At 36.9% G+C, this 15,457-nt stretch overlaps 1 protein-coding gene across 5 annotated transcripts in view; it reads left to right on the top strand.

Annotated features, from left to right (window-relative positions):
- The window catches only part of HS3ST5 (heparan sulfate-glucosamine 3-sulfotransferase 5), a 248,115-nt gene that overhangs the window by 153,198 nt on the left and 79,460 nt on the right, over positions 1 to 15,457 (top strand). The window lies entirely within an intron of this gene.

Below are 15,457 nucleotides of genomic sequence, written 5' to 3'. Positions count from 1 at the left end.
GGAAGTCATCCTTATTCTCTTGGGCTTTTAATACATCCTCCACAATGACTTTACATTGCCTCCTCTTGTCTAATCTCAGTGTTCCCATCTAGAAACTTTCCTCCTCACAGACACTGAGCCTTGTTTCCAGAGCACAGAAAGCCTTTGTCCTTTCTGTCCCCTCTATCTGAAATTACTTTCCCCCTCTCTTCTTTGCTGGTTTTAGTCCTGTTTTCTCTCCAAGACCTATATCCACCTACATTACAAGCTCCTGCTGATTTCCCCATTCCCAATATTTGCATTTTCCCAAACTTCTGTAGAACGTGTAGTTATACCCTTCCTCTGGCATTTGACAACTTGATTCATATATTGCTTGTTCTCTCTTCATGCATCGGTCCTGTGTCCCCAGTGTAACTGTTTATTTCTGGAAAGGCATACCAGAATCCATGGCGATGGGCAATGGGCATGTAATGAGCTGCTGTGATGAAGTGAGGCAACAAAGCAGACTCTGGAATTAGCTTGAGTTTTGAGTTCCTGCTCAGCCAGTTACTAGCTAGGTGATCGTGGCAAGGTTTCTGTAAAAAACTTTCTGTGTCTTAATTTCCTCATCTCTAAAATAGGAATAGTAATCCTATCTCTAAAATAGGAATAGTAATCCTATCCATCTCCTTGAGTTGTTGTAAAGTTTAAATGAGCTAATAAATAAAAAAGAATAGTCGAATACATATTAAACACTAAAAAATCATTACCTATTTATTACTGTATACACAGCAATATTCCATCTCAATTTTCTCAATAATGCTATAAAATAGATAGCATCATCCCCATTTTAAAAATAGGAATCTTGTGGCCCTAAGTGGTCAGATCACTGCCAAAAATCACAAGCAGTAGTGGAATGAGAACCAAAGTGTCTGACTCTAAACCCGGGGCCGTTTCACTCTGCACACTGTCTCACACACAGGTGCCCAGTGACTAGTTGGTAACAATGGAATTTCTTCTTCTCTAGTCTTATAGTTTCAATGAAATTATGCTGTGATTTCACTAGATTTGACCTTTTAAAGACTATTTGCAATGTGAATCGTTTTTAGTTGACTATATATTTTTCTTATGTACTAATCTAAAGAAGGTGGAGTCCTAACTCCTTTTTGTCTGACTCATGCTAAAATTTACCTCAACAAGTAGGTGTTTCTGTTCCCAGTTACTGAAGGAGCAGGACGGATAAAATATCAAATAGCTATTCCCACCCTCAGGTATTTTATAATCTAGGTGACACAGTAATAAAAACAAAGCAAAAACATCTGACACAGTTTTTAATCCTTCATGTTTAGGTTCCCAATGAGATTGGCCCTTGCATGGTCCTCCCTCATCCCATGTAATAATGCAGGTTGGATACAAAAATAACACTCTGGAATGTGCAATTTAAGAGTAAACTATACAATGTTACATTAATTTCAGGTGTAAATCATAGTGATTAGACATTTATATACCTTAAGATGTGATTACCACACTAAGTCTAGTACCCACCTGTCACCATACAAAGTTATCACAATATTATTGACCATATTCGCTTCACCTTCTTCACTCACCCCACACCCTTCTCCCTTCTGGCAACTGTCAGTCTGATTTCTGTTCTATAAGACTGTTTTCATTTTGTTTCATTTGTTCATTTTTCTTTTTTTTTAGATTCCACATACAGGTGAAATCCTACAGTATTTGTCTTTGTCTGACTTATTTCACTTAGCGTAAGATCCTCTAGGTCCATCCATGTTGTCCCAAATAACAAGCTTTCATTCTTTTTCAATGATGAATAATATTCCCTTGTATATATACCATATCTTTTTTATCCATTCATCTATGAATGGACTCCTAGATTGCTTCTATGTATTGGCTATTATAAATAATGCTACAGTGAATATAGGGGTGCATATATCTTTTCAAATTAGTTTTTGTTTGTTGGTTGGTTTTCTTCTGATAAATAACCATAAGTGGGATTGCTGGGATTATACTTCAATAAAAAATAAAAATTAAAAAATAGCACAAAATGTTGTCACACCTATCAGCTGCAGGAAAGATAAGTTCTAATGGAAACTATGCATTTTTTTTTTTTAATTTTAGGTCAATACTTTTTAAAAAATTAATCAAGCTCTGTTCTCAACCTATTGAAACTTAACACAATGCTGATGACCGCATGATTTTTTCTTTGTGGGGAAAGCAGCTCTTCTGCCTCACATGTAATTATTATAAATTTACTTTTGATTGAGAAAAGAATGGAGATACATTGTTTCATAAAGAGTGGTGAAATTTAGATTTTAAACAGAACTTGGGGAAACGAGGGCAAATTTAACCTGCTTGTGCAGTATAACCTAACCTGAATTATAAAGAAATGCACATTAAATTTGGAATTTTGATAAAGGAATATTCCTAGCAAGTACGTAAAATGTATTCAAGTAATAACAAAAGACTAGACTATAAAATTTGTAAATTTTAAAATTATTTCTTTCTATTTGAAATTATTTTGGTGAATTTACTAAGTGCTTGGTGAATTTACCAAGTTAAACTTGGCAGACTAGCTTTCTTGAAATCTTTTAGAAAATCATCAAGTCTTGTTCTGGTCACTGCCAAAATTCCTTGGCTGCTGTTGCTTCATTTGTGCATCGGTAGCACATAGCACTGTGCTGGGATGTAGTAGGTGATTGATAAATCATTACATTTAATTTTGTCACCCTACTGATACATTAAATATACTCTGCACTCCTGGCCCATCACTGAATTCCAGAAATAATGTCAGAGACCCTCTGTGGACCTAAAGGAACTGCCTTTAGGTGAAGTATCACCAAGAAAGGGAATTGGAAGCACTAACATTTTTGAATGCTTATTGTAGTCTAGATTTTTTTTACTTTGCATATATCATTTCATTTAATCCTCAAAGTACCCTATGAAGTAAGTATTGGTATCCCCCATTTACCAACAACGAAGCTAAAATTCAAAGAGTTTAGCCAACGTGTTTAAAAATCATACAGCTGGCGAGAAAGAATTTCCAGTGTAAGTCTAACCCAAAGACCAAGAAATGACGACGTAGTAATGGAGCTGAAGTGAGGCCCAGATTCAGAGTCATGAGGCAGATACTCTCGACACTAACTTCAAACGACTCAGGCACATCATATAACCTCCTCTTACCTCAGTTTCCTCATCTCCTGTGACATTATTATGAGTATCAAAATTTTTTATTTGTAAAATGGCTTTGAAATTATCATTAATGTTATAAACAAATAATAGTCGTGGATCTGGTAAACATAAACACTGAAACAGTTAAGAAGTTCCCAAAAGGTTTGAAATTCCTAGTAGACGATGAAAGGAAGGTGAAAGCAATGAAAGGAAGCAAAGACCAAAGACAAAAAAAAACACCATGCCCGTGGAGGGATTCTTGGAGCACATCTTGAAAAGCTTATTCTATTACCAGTGCAGATCCACGGCTGTTCCGTTGTGGCATCTACCCTTATAATGTGTTATATAATGTTTTAAAATTTAGGTAGAATGGCCATAATAACCAAACTGAGGATTGCGCATAGGATGAAACATTGGAAATTAGGACTACTGCATATGGAGCCTTATACCTAGTATAAGGAAAGCTGTACCCCAAGCTACTCATTTGAAGGATTAAAAGTAATACTCTCCTTAAACGCATGGTTCTGAAAGTACATGTGCACCTCCCAGAATACCTGAAACCCCTGAGGGCCTCAGTGGGATCCAGCCTGCTGCTTCTTAAAGCAGTCTCTTCAACGTTTTTCAAAGGAATTAATGGCACTTCAAGTTGTGGCTGATGTCTGGTTTTGCCCTTATAAATGTTGAAGGGAACTAGAGGTATTTGATGAGTTATTAAGCATGTGCTTCAGTTATTATGATAGTAATAACAGCTCAGTCTTGTAAAGCTGGAAGGTGCTTTCCATTTTTTAGCATTTAATTGCATTCCTACTGAGTTTAGATAATAAGTCATTAATCTCACTCAGCATATGACCTAATGCATGTATTTAGATTTAAGAAAGTTTTTTAGTATAAAAATATACCGATATTCTTTCTTTGCCTTTGTTTACATGAAAGTTCTAGAAACCACCTACTAGATTTTTTAAAATTGTATTGTAACCTGAATGAGAACAGGCAACCTAGCTGATATTTTAAACAGTATTCAAGACATCAAAGAGAAATTAAGAAACCGCTTTCATAAGATTATTTTGTCAAAGTTTGCCTAGAGGAGGCTTCTATTTTCAAGATCTACTACTGAGATGGAGAATCTATAATAGATTGCTCAATTTCATCTGACAAATTTTAGCTGTCAAGTATTTCAAAAAATATATACCTATGACAATAACACATTTAACTTTTTTATAGCCTCCTTAATATTTGCAGTTTATCATTATCATTAATAAGTACCTTGATGGTAGAATGGAATGTAAGGATAATTATTGGTATAACAAATGACTAATTTGAGAAATATTTTTAGAGTGTATTCCTAAGTTATAAAAGTATTTTGTAAACTATAAATCACTCTACAAATAGTATTTATAAGAATAATTTTTATAATACCAAATTATGTTTTTCTGCAAAGTAGTGAAATATAACAGAAAAATACTTTTCCGACTTCCCTTATTTAAAATACTGTGAAGTTGTGTTCTTTAAGACATAGCAGCATGATACCTGCCTGAGAGAAGACTCATAATTATAATATCTGCTATGCATATAGTGCGTGTTCTAGGCTACACATTTTAAAATAGATCATTCTTACTCTTCAGAATGTCCGTGCAAGGAGATTTCATTTTCCCTATATATCTTCTTTTACAATTGGGGCTCAGGAAGGTTAATAAAAAGCTTATTCAGCTAGTAAAATGATAGTGCCACAATTCAAACCCAGATCTTTGAGACTCCTATACTCATGCTTTTTATAACTATTGGGGAAGGCAGTTGCATCCATAAAAGATAGGAAGTAATGAGTGAAAACAAAAATCTCTCAATGATAATAGCTATAATACCATTTATTAATATGCCAGGTACTGGGCTAGGTACCCTAGGGACTTTAAATTCCTTATCCTAATAAACAGTTCAAAAGAAGTTTATTCATCTAAGGTTTCTCAAATGAATTGGACATTAATATTCCCACTTCCCTTGTGAGCAATTTAAGATTTAAAGGCATTGAGTTACTGACATAAGATGGCACACCTGATAAGTAGCAGAACCAAGTTTCCAACTCAGGTCTTACTGAGTTCCAAAATCCATGTTCTTACTACAGAATATTACAAGCTAACACTTGTCTTATTAGGGAGACCACCTCAGGATGATGTAGATGCCTGATCACTGTGCTGTACACCTGAAGCTGAAGCTGAAAAATAATGAATGTCAACAATAATTTTACATATATATGTATATATTACGTAATATGTATATATATATGTAATATATACATATATATGTAAAACTATATATATATAGTTACAAGAAATGGAGTACAGCATTAGGAATAGAGACAGTGGTAATGTAATGGCTGTGTGCTATGTCAGAGGGGTCGTAGATTGGGGGAGGAGGGTTATCACTTTGTGAGGGACATAAATGATAAATGTCTAACTATTATATTGTTTTCTACACCTGAAACTAATAAGAAAAGAAAAAATATTATAAGGTAAAATATATGTCTGATTTATAACATAAAGACTCTGGACTGCTGCATACTTATATTTTACTCTGAATTTATTTTTAAAATGATTTTAGTTTTGTTTAGGTATTACTGAACTTTCTGTTAATAAGGAACTTTCAGAAAATTAGTACTAATTCAATGAATATGCGCTAGTTTGTGTTTATTCTACTGGTGCCCAAGTTTATGTAAAAGTCAGATTTTAACATTATAAATCTCATGTGCTCAGCTTATATTTTATAATCTAGAATTTCACTAAAAACTTAAAAATTAAAACAGATTTATGAAACTCAAGAAAAAGCCTTCCATACGTAAATCGCTATCCTGAATACAAAGACGACTGAATAACTTTCATTCTCATCTTACAAGAGGCCTATAGCAGCATTTTGCATTCATTTGTTAAACAAGTGTTACTGATTGCAGACTATTTTCATAACTTCCCGTGCTAGGGAGATTGGCAGAGAATAAGAATGCAAAGATCCCTGCCCTCAAAGAGCTTTATAAGTTAATTAGGGAGAAAAGACATAGAAACTACTAAGCAACAAAAACTGAAGTTAAGTAGCATTGCAACAGTGAAATAAATCGTGTTTAATTGGGGGGAAAAAAAAGAATGCTCTAGTTTCACGGCTGAAGGTGCTGACTATTGGTTAAAGTAGTGAAAAAGGCCTCACAGAGAAAGGCCACTGGCTAGGCAGAAAGGATGGATGATGGCAGTAGCCAGGCAGTCACTTGGGGAAGGGGGGGACGTACCCATACAGGAGGTGCATCTATTATCCTGAAGGCTTGTGCAGAGGAACTGGAAAAGACAAGATTGGGAAAGGTGGGACCAGAAAGTGATGGGCTCTGATTCTAGCTAAAGACTCTGGCTTTTGGCCTCCAGGTGATGGGGAGTCATTGAAAATTTTTGAGCAAGGGAATGACATAATTAAAATAGTGCTTTAAAAAATATTAATTTGGCAGGACTGGGCCGGATGAATTTGTGGAAAGAGAACCGGAGCAAGGAAACTACTGCAATAACTCAGTTCTAAGGTGATGAGGTTGTGGACAGAAAAGACAGTGAGTGGTACCAGAAGGAAAGAACAAAATGCAAGAGATAGTACAAAGAAAGACATGGAGGAGGTGACATCTAGATATGGGAGAGAAAGACACAGAATAAATTAACTTTGAATTCTGTTTGGGAACTTCCACAGTTTACAAAGTACATAGAATTATTTGGACATCATCCGTAAGATTCATGGTCTGAGACACCACTAAATTCAAGGAAAATCTCGCTTTTATTCAATGTAGCATTTCTTTTAGCCAAATCTACAGTGAAGTTCTACTTTCTAAGAGATAATAAATGTTATTACAAAAATGTCTGAGAGAATAATTGCAGCTTTATGTCATAATAGTTAATAATTGTAATAACTACAGTTATAGGATGGCAGCATTAAGATGAGTAATGAAAATTCAGCTAAACAATGATGTTTCATTTACCTCCAAAATTCCAATTTATTAGTTTAGCTGTTGTTATATTGTCTACCAAATTGACTTTTAAAAACCATTCATTGATTGTCTAGAACAGGTTATTTTCACAAATGTGTTAATATGATTCTCTAGGGTTTATTTGGTGCTTCCTCCTTGGATTAATTCCATTGTCTTCAAAATGTCCTTGTATAAATATTTTACTTTACAGATGGAAAAACTGAGCCGTAGAGAAATTGAATTAATGATTTATTCAAGGTAACATGACAGCTGAAGAATATACCTTTCTGTGGGTTCAGTTGGACTTCACTGATAAAATAAGACTAGAAGGAAATCAACATGGGGTGGCTTCCATTGGTTAGAGCGCGAGCTCTGGGCAACGGGGCTGCCGGTTCGATTCCCACATGGGCCAACGAGCTGCACCCTCTGCAACTAGAATGAAGTCAATGAGCTGCTGCTCAGCTCCCGGGTGGCCAGATGGCTCAGTTGTTTGGAGCATGGGCTCTCAAACACAAGGTTGCCCATTCAACTCCCGCAAGGGAGGGTGGGCTGTGCCCCCTGCAAATAACAACGGCAACTGTACCTGGAGCTGAGCTGCACCCTCCACAACTAAGATTGAAAGGACAACAACTTGACTTGGAAAAGTCCCGAAAGTACACACTGTTCCCCAATAAAGTCCTGTTCCCCCAGTAAAGTCCGGTTCCCCCCTTCCCCAATAAAATCTTAAAAAAAGAAAAGAAATCAACATTCTTTTTAATTGTTTAGGTTCAGTAAAAATAACCAGTGCCAGGCAAATGCAACCTTCTTCCCCAGAGCGCTCACACACACACACACTCCATTGCATTACTATGTTGTATATATATCAGTTACTTCAAAAAGCAAGTGTCATTTTAATATTACTTAGATGCTGTTTTTAATCCATCAAGTAAAACTTATTGTGGCTTCTAATATTAATTCATCCCCCACTTAGTATTGTTAAAAATATTTATGATCTGGTATAGAGCAAAACATATTGTTATCCATTTCCCCCCTGCTTTGATAAAAAGCATTCTTCAGCTGTTTTCTAGGTACAAATGTTGTCAAAGTTTGATGGTAATTTATGTTGTCAGTCCATTAAGTTGATTTTATGGCAGCCAACAGAACTATCGTCCGTTTATGAGAAACCCAAGGATCACTCTAGGTCTCCACGAAGGCCGTTTGATACCTGCCCTCTCATATGGCTGACCTTGAGGGGAGTTGGATTTGGTAATTTATGGCAAACACCATCTAGAAGACCTATTTGCAAGATTCACTGTCATTTAGTGCTAAATGATCATTGCTGAGTCCAGAGACAATCTGAGCTCCTGACAGAGCAATCCCATAAAAAATATTGCCTACCCACCCAGGTGTCCTTTCCAATTATCTGGAGTAGAAATTAATACTTTTAAAAGCTGAGAGTTTTTGAAAGGTTATTACAATTTATTCCAGCGGTTTCTTTTGCACATTATGATGAATTAGTTTATTATGCCATTATTTTCCATGTCAGCTTTTTAGAAGATTGAACCATAATGTTGAAACATTAGTGTGAATGACAAACACACTATTTTACAGCTGAGTAATATATTTCTTTGAGAAAAATGTGCTAAGTTTTTAATAACAGGTAATTTTATGTTTATGTCCCCTAATGCTATTGTCAGGTATTATTTATTTCTATTTGGTAAGAACTGGAGAAATTTCTTGTAAAATGTTAATGGCAGTTTAGACAGATTTTAGAGTCATAGTAAGAATACATTACTTAAAAGTAGAACATATAAATTGTTAAGTGTTTTTCCCTGAAAGTTAATATTTTGTAAGGTTTTCTTGACACCAGTTTAGTATATGATTACTTCCAGGGAGAATAATACTCAAGTCTCAATTTTTTCTCTAAATATAGTGGACTGTGGGGCAGCGGGGGGAGGGTTGTTCGTTTTTCTAAGGTCTTAATGACTTTCAAATTTTTCTTTAATAAAACCTCTTTATCTTAAATGATTTGTTGCTTCCTAAATCATGTAGTGATGTTTTACTATTTACAGATTTTTGTAAATAATATAAATTAGCACTTTGATAGAGATTTATTTTTTTCATTCATTATTCTTCATTATATATCTACTAAAATAGTAAAGAAGTATAGGTTACTTCCTATTTATCAAATATTTAAAAAATACTCATTGTACCTCTATGTAACAAAGACTGATCAGAGGCATTCTAAAGAGTACTCAGTATACTATATTTTTATCCATATAGCAAATATTTTTGAATGCCTAATACACACCAGGCATTATAAAACTGTGTGCAATCGGAACACTGTCACAGCAACAGTTTAGAAATTCAATCTTCTTATTTTTGTTACAATTATTTTTATCCCTACAGTTTTTACAAAATACAACTCCACAAAATTCTGAGGCTTGAGTAAATTGAGCATGTAAGCAAATTCAGTAACACTTTGGAAGTTTACATGTGTTACCTCCAATCCAACAAATGCTTGCCAAAGGAAATATTGTTTTTTGTTTTCTCATCAAACACATTTGCTTCTTTAGCAAGCGTTTTCAGTACTGAAGTATTTATTTTTGTTGATGTGACTGAAGCAAATGTTAGTTTTAGCAAAATTAAGATTCACAGCATTCCATAAATTTTTCCCACTATGCCAGAGAATTTTTTGATAATGTTATGAGGCTGATTATGAGAGTGCCAAAGTTTCTTTTAGGGCAAGGGAGCTTACTGAAGGATAACATATATACAGAACAAATGCACACATAATAAGTTTACAGCTTAATGGATTATCACAGAGTGAGCACACATGTGCAGCCAGCATTCAAATCAAGATAGAAATCACCAACATTCCAACAAACAACCCTATGTCCCCTTCCAGTTTATCAACCCCCACCCTCCACACCTAGTAACCATTCTTCTGACTCATGACATCATAGATGAGGTTAGGCTGTTTCTTGAAATTTGTATAAATGAGATAGTGAAAAAAGTATGACTTCTTTTGCTCAGCATGTATTTGAAATTCATCCACATGGTTGTCTTTAGTTGTAGTTTGTTTGTTGTTATTGCTACATGGTATATTTCATTTTTTAAATGTAGCATATTTTACTTGCCCTGTCTACTGATGATCACTGGATCGATTTCAGTTTGGGATTATTGCAAGAAAAAAAAAATGTTTGTATGAACCTTATCATACATGTATATATATATATGAATAATAAAAGCATTTCTGTTGGTATTTCTAGGAGTAGAATAGCTGGGTCTCAGGACAGGTATGGGTTCAACTTTTGTAGATACTGCCAACCAGTTTTCCTGAGTCCTGGTACTCTTTATACTTACTAGTGATTTCCCTTTGGGCCTCAAACTAATAAATAATTGGGGAGAACTGAAGTGAATTTCTAGCGCGCTTTCAGGTCTAGAATTCTGCAATTCATGACTTGTTTACAGTGGCGAGCATTGGCATAGATTTCAACAAAAGGCAGATAATGAGACTCTGCTATTTGGTTTTCCATTACATTTCCCTATTTGCATTTGCCTCTGGATTTGACTGTTAATGAACCTGCACATTCATATTACATGCTAAACAATAAAATTATAGTATCTGATGCAGAAGAGCTGGAAAGTTTCCTGGTTTCCCCAATCATATTCTTCCATATAATATAGAACGTTTTTTTGCCAAGCTGATGGTAGTAACTAGCCAAATGCAAAACTGTCCTTCTCTTCAATGTTCCTAGTTATTTTCACTGAAGTAGAGCAGGGATTGTGTGTAAAAAATCCGTTGGGGTATTATACACAAAACATGTATTCAATACATTTTTGTTGTACACATTTATCCATTTTGTTGAATATTAGGGCGGTGGGTGGGGCTTTAGGGGTTGCCTAAAAGAATCCTGGCTCTGCCAACTGGCTTTGGCCAAATTATTAATCTCCCTTAGCCATACCGTCTTCATCTGTAATATGGAGAAATAGTCTCTTCTTCATAGATCGCTGTGAGAACAGTGACGTAGCACACGTGAAGCACTTCACATAGTGCCTGCACGTGATAATAAATGGTGGGTGGTGTCCTCGTTGTCTTTTTTTATTTTACAATGGGTATTTTTACAACCTGTGTCTAAAGATTCTGTTGCTCGTACTTTATAGGGAAGCAGATGTGCTATAAAGTCTATTCAAATCTTACAGCTAGATTTTATTCTTCCTTTTATTAACTTGTCCGCAAATATTTATTGAGTACCTACTATGTTCTATGCACTATGCAAGACATGAGTATTCCACTACAAACAGTTTAGATACTGCCCGGGCAAACAGAGCTGATGGCTTGCAAATCCTCAGGCAATTAAAGTACAGTGAGACTAGGCATGAAGAGGCGGTCCTGACACCGCAGATTTCACAGGAGGGGCACTCTACTTCCGGAAAACTTCCTGAAGGAAGTGAAAGGTCGACTGACAGTTGACAGATGCATAGGTGTTAACCAGGTAAGACAGAGGTTCGGAGTGTTCAGGAACAAAAGCATACCAGGCAGAGGAAACAGCTTTAGAGGACTGGAAGATTTTCAGAAAGACTGACACTTAGAAGGCAATGTATGGGGAAAAGAAAAGGAAATGTGTCAAGCACAAGGAGGTAAGACTAAAATGGCAAACAGGGACCAGTCCGTTAGGCCTTATACACTGGACTTTGGACATTGGCCTTTATCCTAAGCGTAATGAGAAACTACTGATTTTTTTTTTATTTATTTATTTTTTAATTTCAGTATCTTGATGAGATCTGTGTATTTGAACATTCTTGGGGCAGAGAGGGAATGGATTGGATGGGAACAAGACCAGATGTTTCTAGAAGAAGGGAATGAAGGATCAGTAGTGGCAGATGCTGCCAACATGTGAAATAAGCTGGATAGTGAGAGGTGTAACCACCAGATTTGGCAACAAGATCTGTGGAAACTTTGCTAAGAACAGGCTGGCTTTGAACAAGTCAAGGTACAAATAACAAATGGAAACATAACTAAGTGCTGATGGATTTCCAGGTAAATGTAATTACCAAATAGCACAGTATATAACATATTAGTAAGATAGTTGCTCTAAGACCTATTAAATACATATTTTAAAACTTAAATACAACTATAAAATGCATATTACTTTCAATCATGTTTTCTTTTTTTTAATGGGTTTTCACCACTGGTTTGACATTTATCCTTGAATCATAAAAACGTTCTTTAGAAGAATATGAATTGTATGCTCCAGTCCAATCGTTAGAACCTTGTCTCTTGATGAGACTTAGCTAAGAATTCTGAAGAACCAAGAATGGGATGAGGGAGGAGGTTCCCTTTGGATAAATTCCTGTGGGAGATTCTTTTTGTTAACGTTGTAAAGAATAGGATGTGGAAGCATAGCACAGAGGAACTCCAAATGGAAGGAAGGTTCCTGTCCTTGCTTATACATATATGCAGAGAGAGTCAAGCTCAGAGAGAAAATAAACTCCTTGCAGGAAAAGTCAGTGATTCATTACTGTGAGTTAAGAAGGGACATGTTATAAATCATAAGCAGGAGAAGCGAGTTCTGTTTTCCCTGCTCTATTCCACTCTTGAAAATTAATTTTCCTCAGGATTTTTTTTCCTGGTGGCTGCTATTTACAGTATTGTCCACCCAGCCCCGCTCACTCATTCCCACAGGCAGTTCCCGTTGGCACACCAGGGCAAAGCACAGCAAATTAGGTTAGGGGACTGTCGGAACTCTATGTGAAAGCACTGCTTCCAATTCGTTCTATAAATGTAGTGTGTGTTTATCCTCACATTTCTCACCAAGCCCAAGCCCAGTTCAGTATGTGAGATCTGTGTTTAAAAGAGATGTGAAAAGGATCACGTTTGGGGAATTTCTCTTTTAAAAACATATCAGGTCACTTAAGCGTATGATACTGTATAATGGGTCCTTTCATGGCCCATGATATCTCACAGGGGCTTTTTTGCTTCGAGCGTCAGCTAAGGAGCTGGACGTTTTGTGGAGCAGTTGGCATGGTCTGTGGCAGAGCCACGCAGGGCACCCCTCACCCGTCTCCCACAGCCCGAGTGAGTGCCCCGCCTCTGGGGATGAAGCGCATGGACCAGGGACAGGACTGACGACTTCAACACACTCTGTTCTCATTTACTCTCCAGCAGAGCTGTGAGGTCAACACTATAATTATGTTCATTTTATAGACAGGGAAAGACAGAACCTGAGAAATTAAGTAACTTGCCCAAGTACACAAATAATAAGTCATAAGATCTGGATTTAAACTCAGATTTTTCCACAATGACCTAATGGAACTAAAGAGCAGTGTGTGTTTTAGTTTTTGTTTTTGTTTTCCCTGTTTTGAATAGAAACCACTGGCTTGATTAACAAGACAAACTTTTTGTCTTCTAATTGTACCATGGACTTCACTTTTCTACCCTATTCTTTTGTTCCTTTATCCTGTATGTGTATTTATATCCTATTATTTATACCTCTGCAGGCCTCTTCAAATTGGGGAAGAGGATGAAGAAGAAGATATATTATAAGTTGCAAGATAAAGTAGTCATTACCAAAACTTAGTATCATAATAAAATAAGACATATAATACAGAGAGTCAAACTATATTAGTTAAGCATGAGAGATATTATTCCATGAAATAACTAGCATAAGTTCATTCAGCAAACACTGTTTGAGCACCTACTTCTCGCTCGGGGCTCCTATGCGCTGGGTCAATGTCTGTGAACAAAACACCGCTGGCCTGTCCTCCTGGAGCTGCCATTCTCAGTAGGGATGGGGATGGGTATGAGAGAGGCAGACAATAAACAAACATATAACAAGGACAGTGGGGAAAGAGAAGGCAAAGTCAAGTAGATCAGGAGTGCCAGGGGATGGGAGAAGCGGGGTTGTGTTCTTATGTAAAGCAATAGGGAAGACTTTTCAGGTGAGATGAGTTTTACAGAGGCCACAGGGTGAAGTGCATCTCAGGAAGAGGAAGCCTGACTAGCAAATGCCTGAGGCAGGAACTTGCTAAGTGTTTGTGTGTGCCTACCTGTGCCTTCCTCCACGCAAGGAAAGCAGTGTGGCCGATGGAGCAGGCTGGGGAATGGAGAAGTGGTAGCTACTAAACCAGGCAGGAAAGTGGGGTAAGGTGGGCTGATGAGTAGGGCCCTGTAAGCTGCTTAAGGACTTTAGTCAAACATAATAAGCAAGTCACAATTACAATTAATACCGCTTTAATACATCCAATCCAAGTTTTACCATTGTGTTCCCCTTTGGGGTTCCCTTTTAATTACAAAAAGTGCCAGTTGGATGATTTGTCCTGAAACCAAGAGCAGGGTCAGAAAATAAGCAAGCTGCCACCCCCCTCTCTTCCCCAGGGTAGGCAAAATAACTGATCACAGACTTATCTAGTCACACTGCAAAAGGTCAGAGCTGGTCAAAAGACAAACCATTCCAGACATAGCCTTTAATATGCAGATCTTTCCATCTCAGCCCCCACGCCACCTCCAATTATGAATAGACTCAGATCCAAGAGCCAAATCTCCAGCAGCTGGATATGCCTTTGCTCTAGCCCACCTGCCTGACTTAAGAACTAGCTGTGCTGAATAAAGGCAAACTCAGGGGGCCAGGGTCTGACACTCCCCCATCAGCAGGGGACATACAAGAGGAGATATATCAGCTGCAAGTACTCTGAGAAAGTCTCGAGTAGCAGACAGAGCCCAGAATCTAAATGACAGCAGTCACCATGTTACCACTACCACAGACATTAGGCAATAAAGGGATGTTTCAATGGACAAGATAAATAGAACAAGTGAATATTCAAGAAAACGGGGGCCTCAACCACTGCTGGGGTCAGTGTAGAGTCAAGAGGGACAAGAAGGGTTGGGGGATATTAGAACTAACATGGGACAAACTAAAGAGAGTGGAAATTATTAGGCAGATTCCCAGGCAGATTCAGTTAATAAAACCGAGATCCAATCAATCAAGACAAGGCAGAAGCTTTGGAATCATGATTCAAAGCCCTTAGCGGCAAAGGCTATATGATTCCGAGCTCCTGTATCTCTCCAGGCTGAGATGGGACTGACTGATGAAGGAGCAGACCACTTTATATTGCTTCTGCATTTACCGTGTTTCCCTGAAAATAAGACCTACCCAGACAATCACCTCTAATGCATCTTTTGGAGCAAAAATTAATATAAAACTCAGTATTATATTGTATTATATTATATTATAAGACCCGGTCTTACATTATAAAATAAAATAAGACCAGGTCTTATATTATTTTTTGCTCCAAGAGATGCATTAGCGCTGATTGTCTGGCTAGGTCTCATTTTCAGGGAAACACAGTAGG

The sequence above is a fragment of the Rhinolophus sinicus genome, linkage group LG05, assembly GCF_036562045.2.
Source record: "Rhinolophus sinicus isolate RSC01 linkage group LG05, ASM3656204v1, whole genome shotgun sequence".
Taxonomy (NCBI): domain Eukaryota; kingdom Metazoa; phylum Chordata; class Mammalia; order Chiroptera; family Rhinolophidae; genus Rhinolophus; species Rhinolophus sinicus.
The sequence above is the reverse complement of the archived record's forward strand: the minus strand, read 5'-3'. Positions and strand labels throughout refer to the sequence as shown.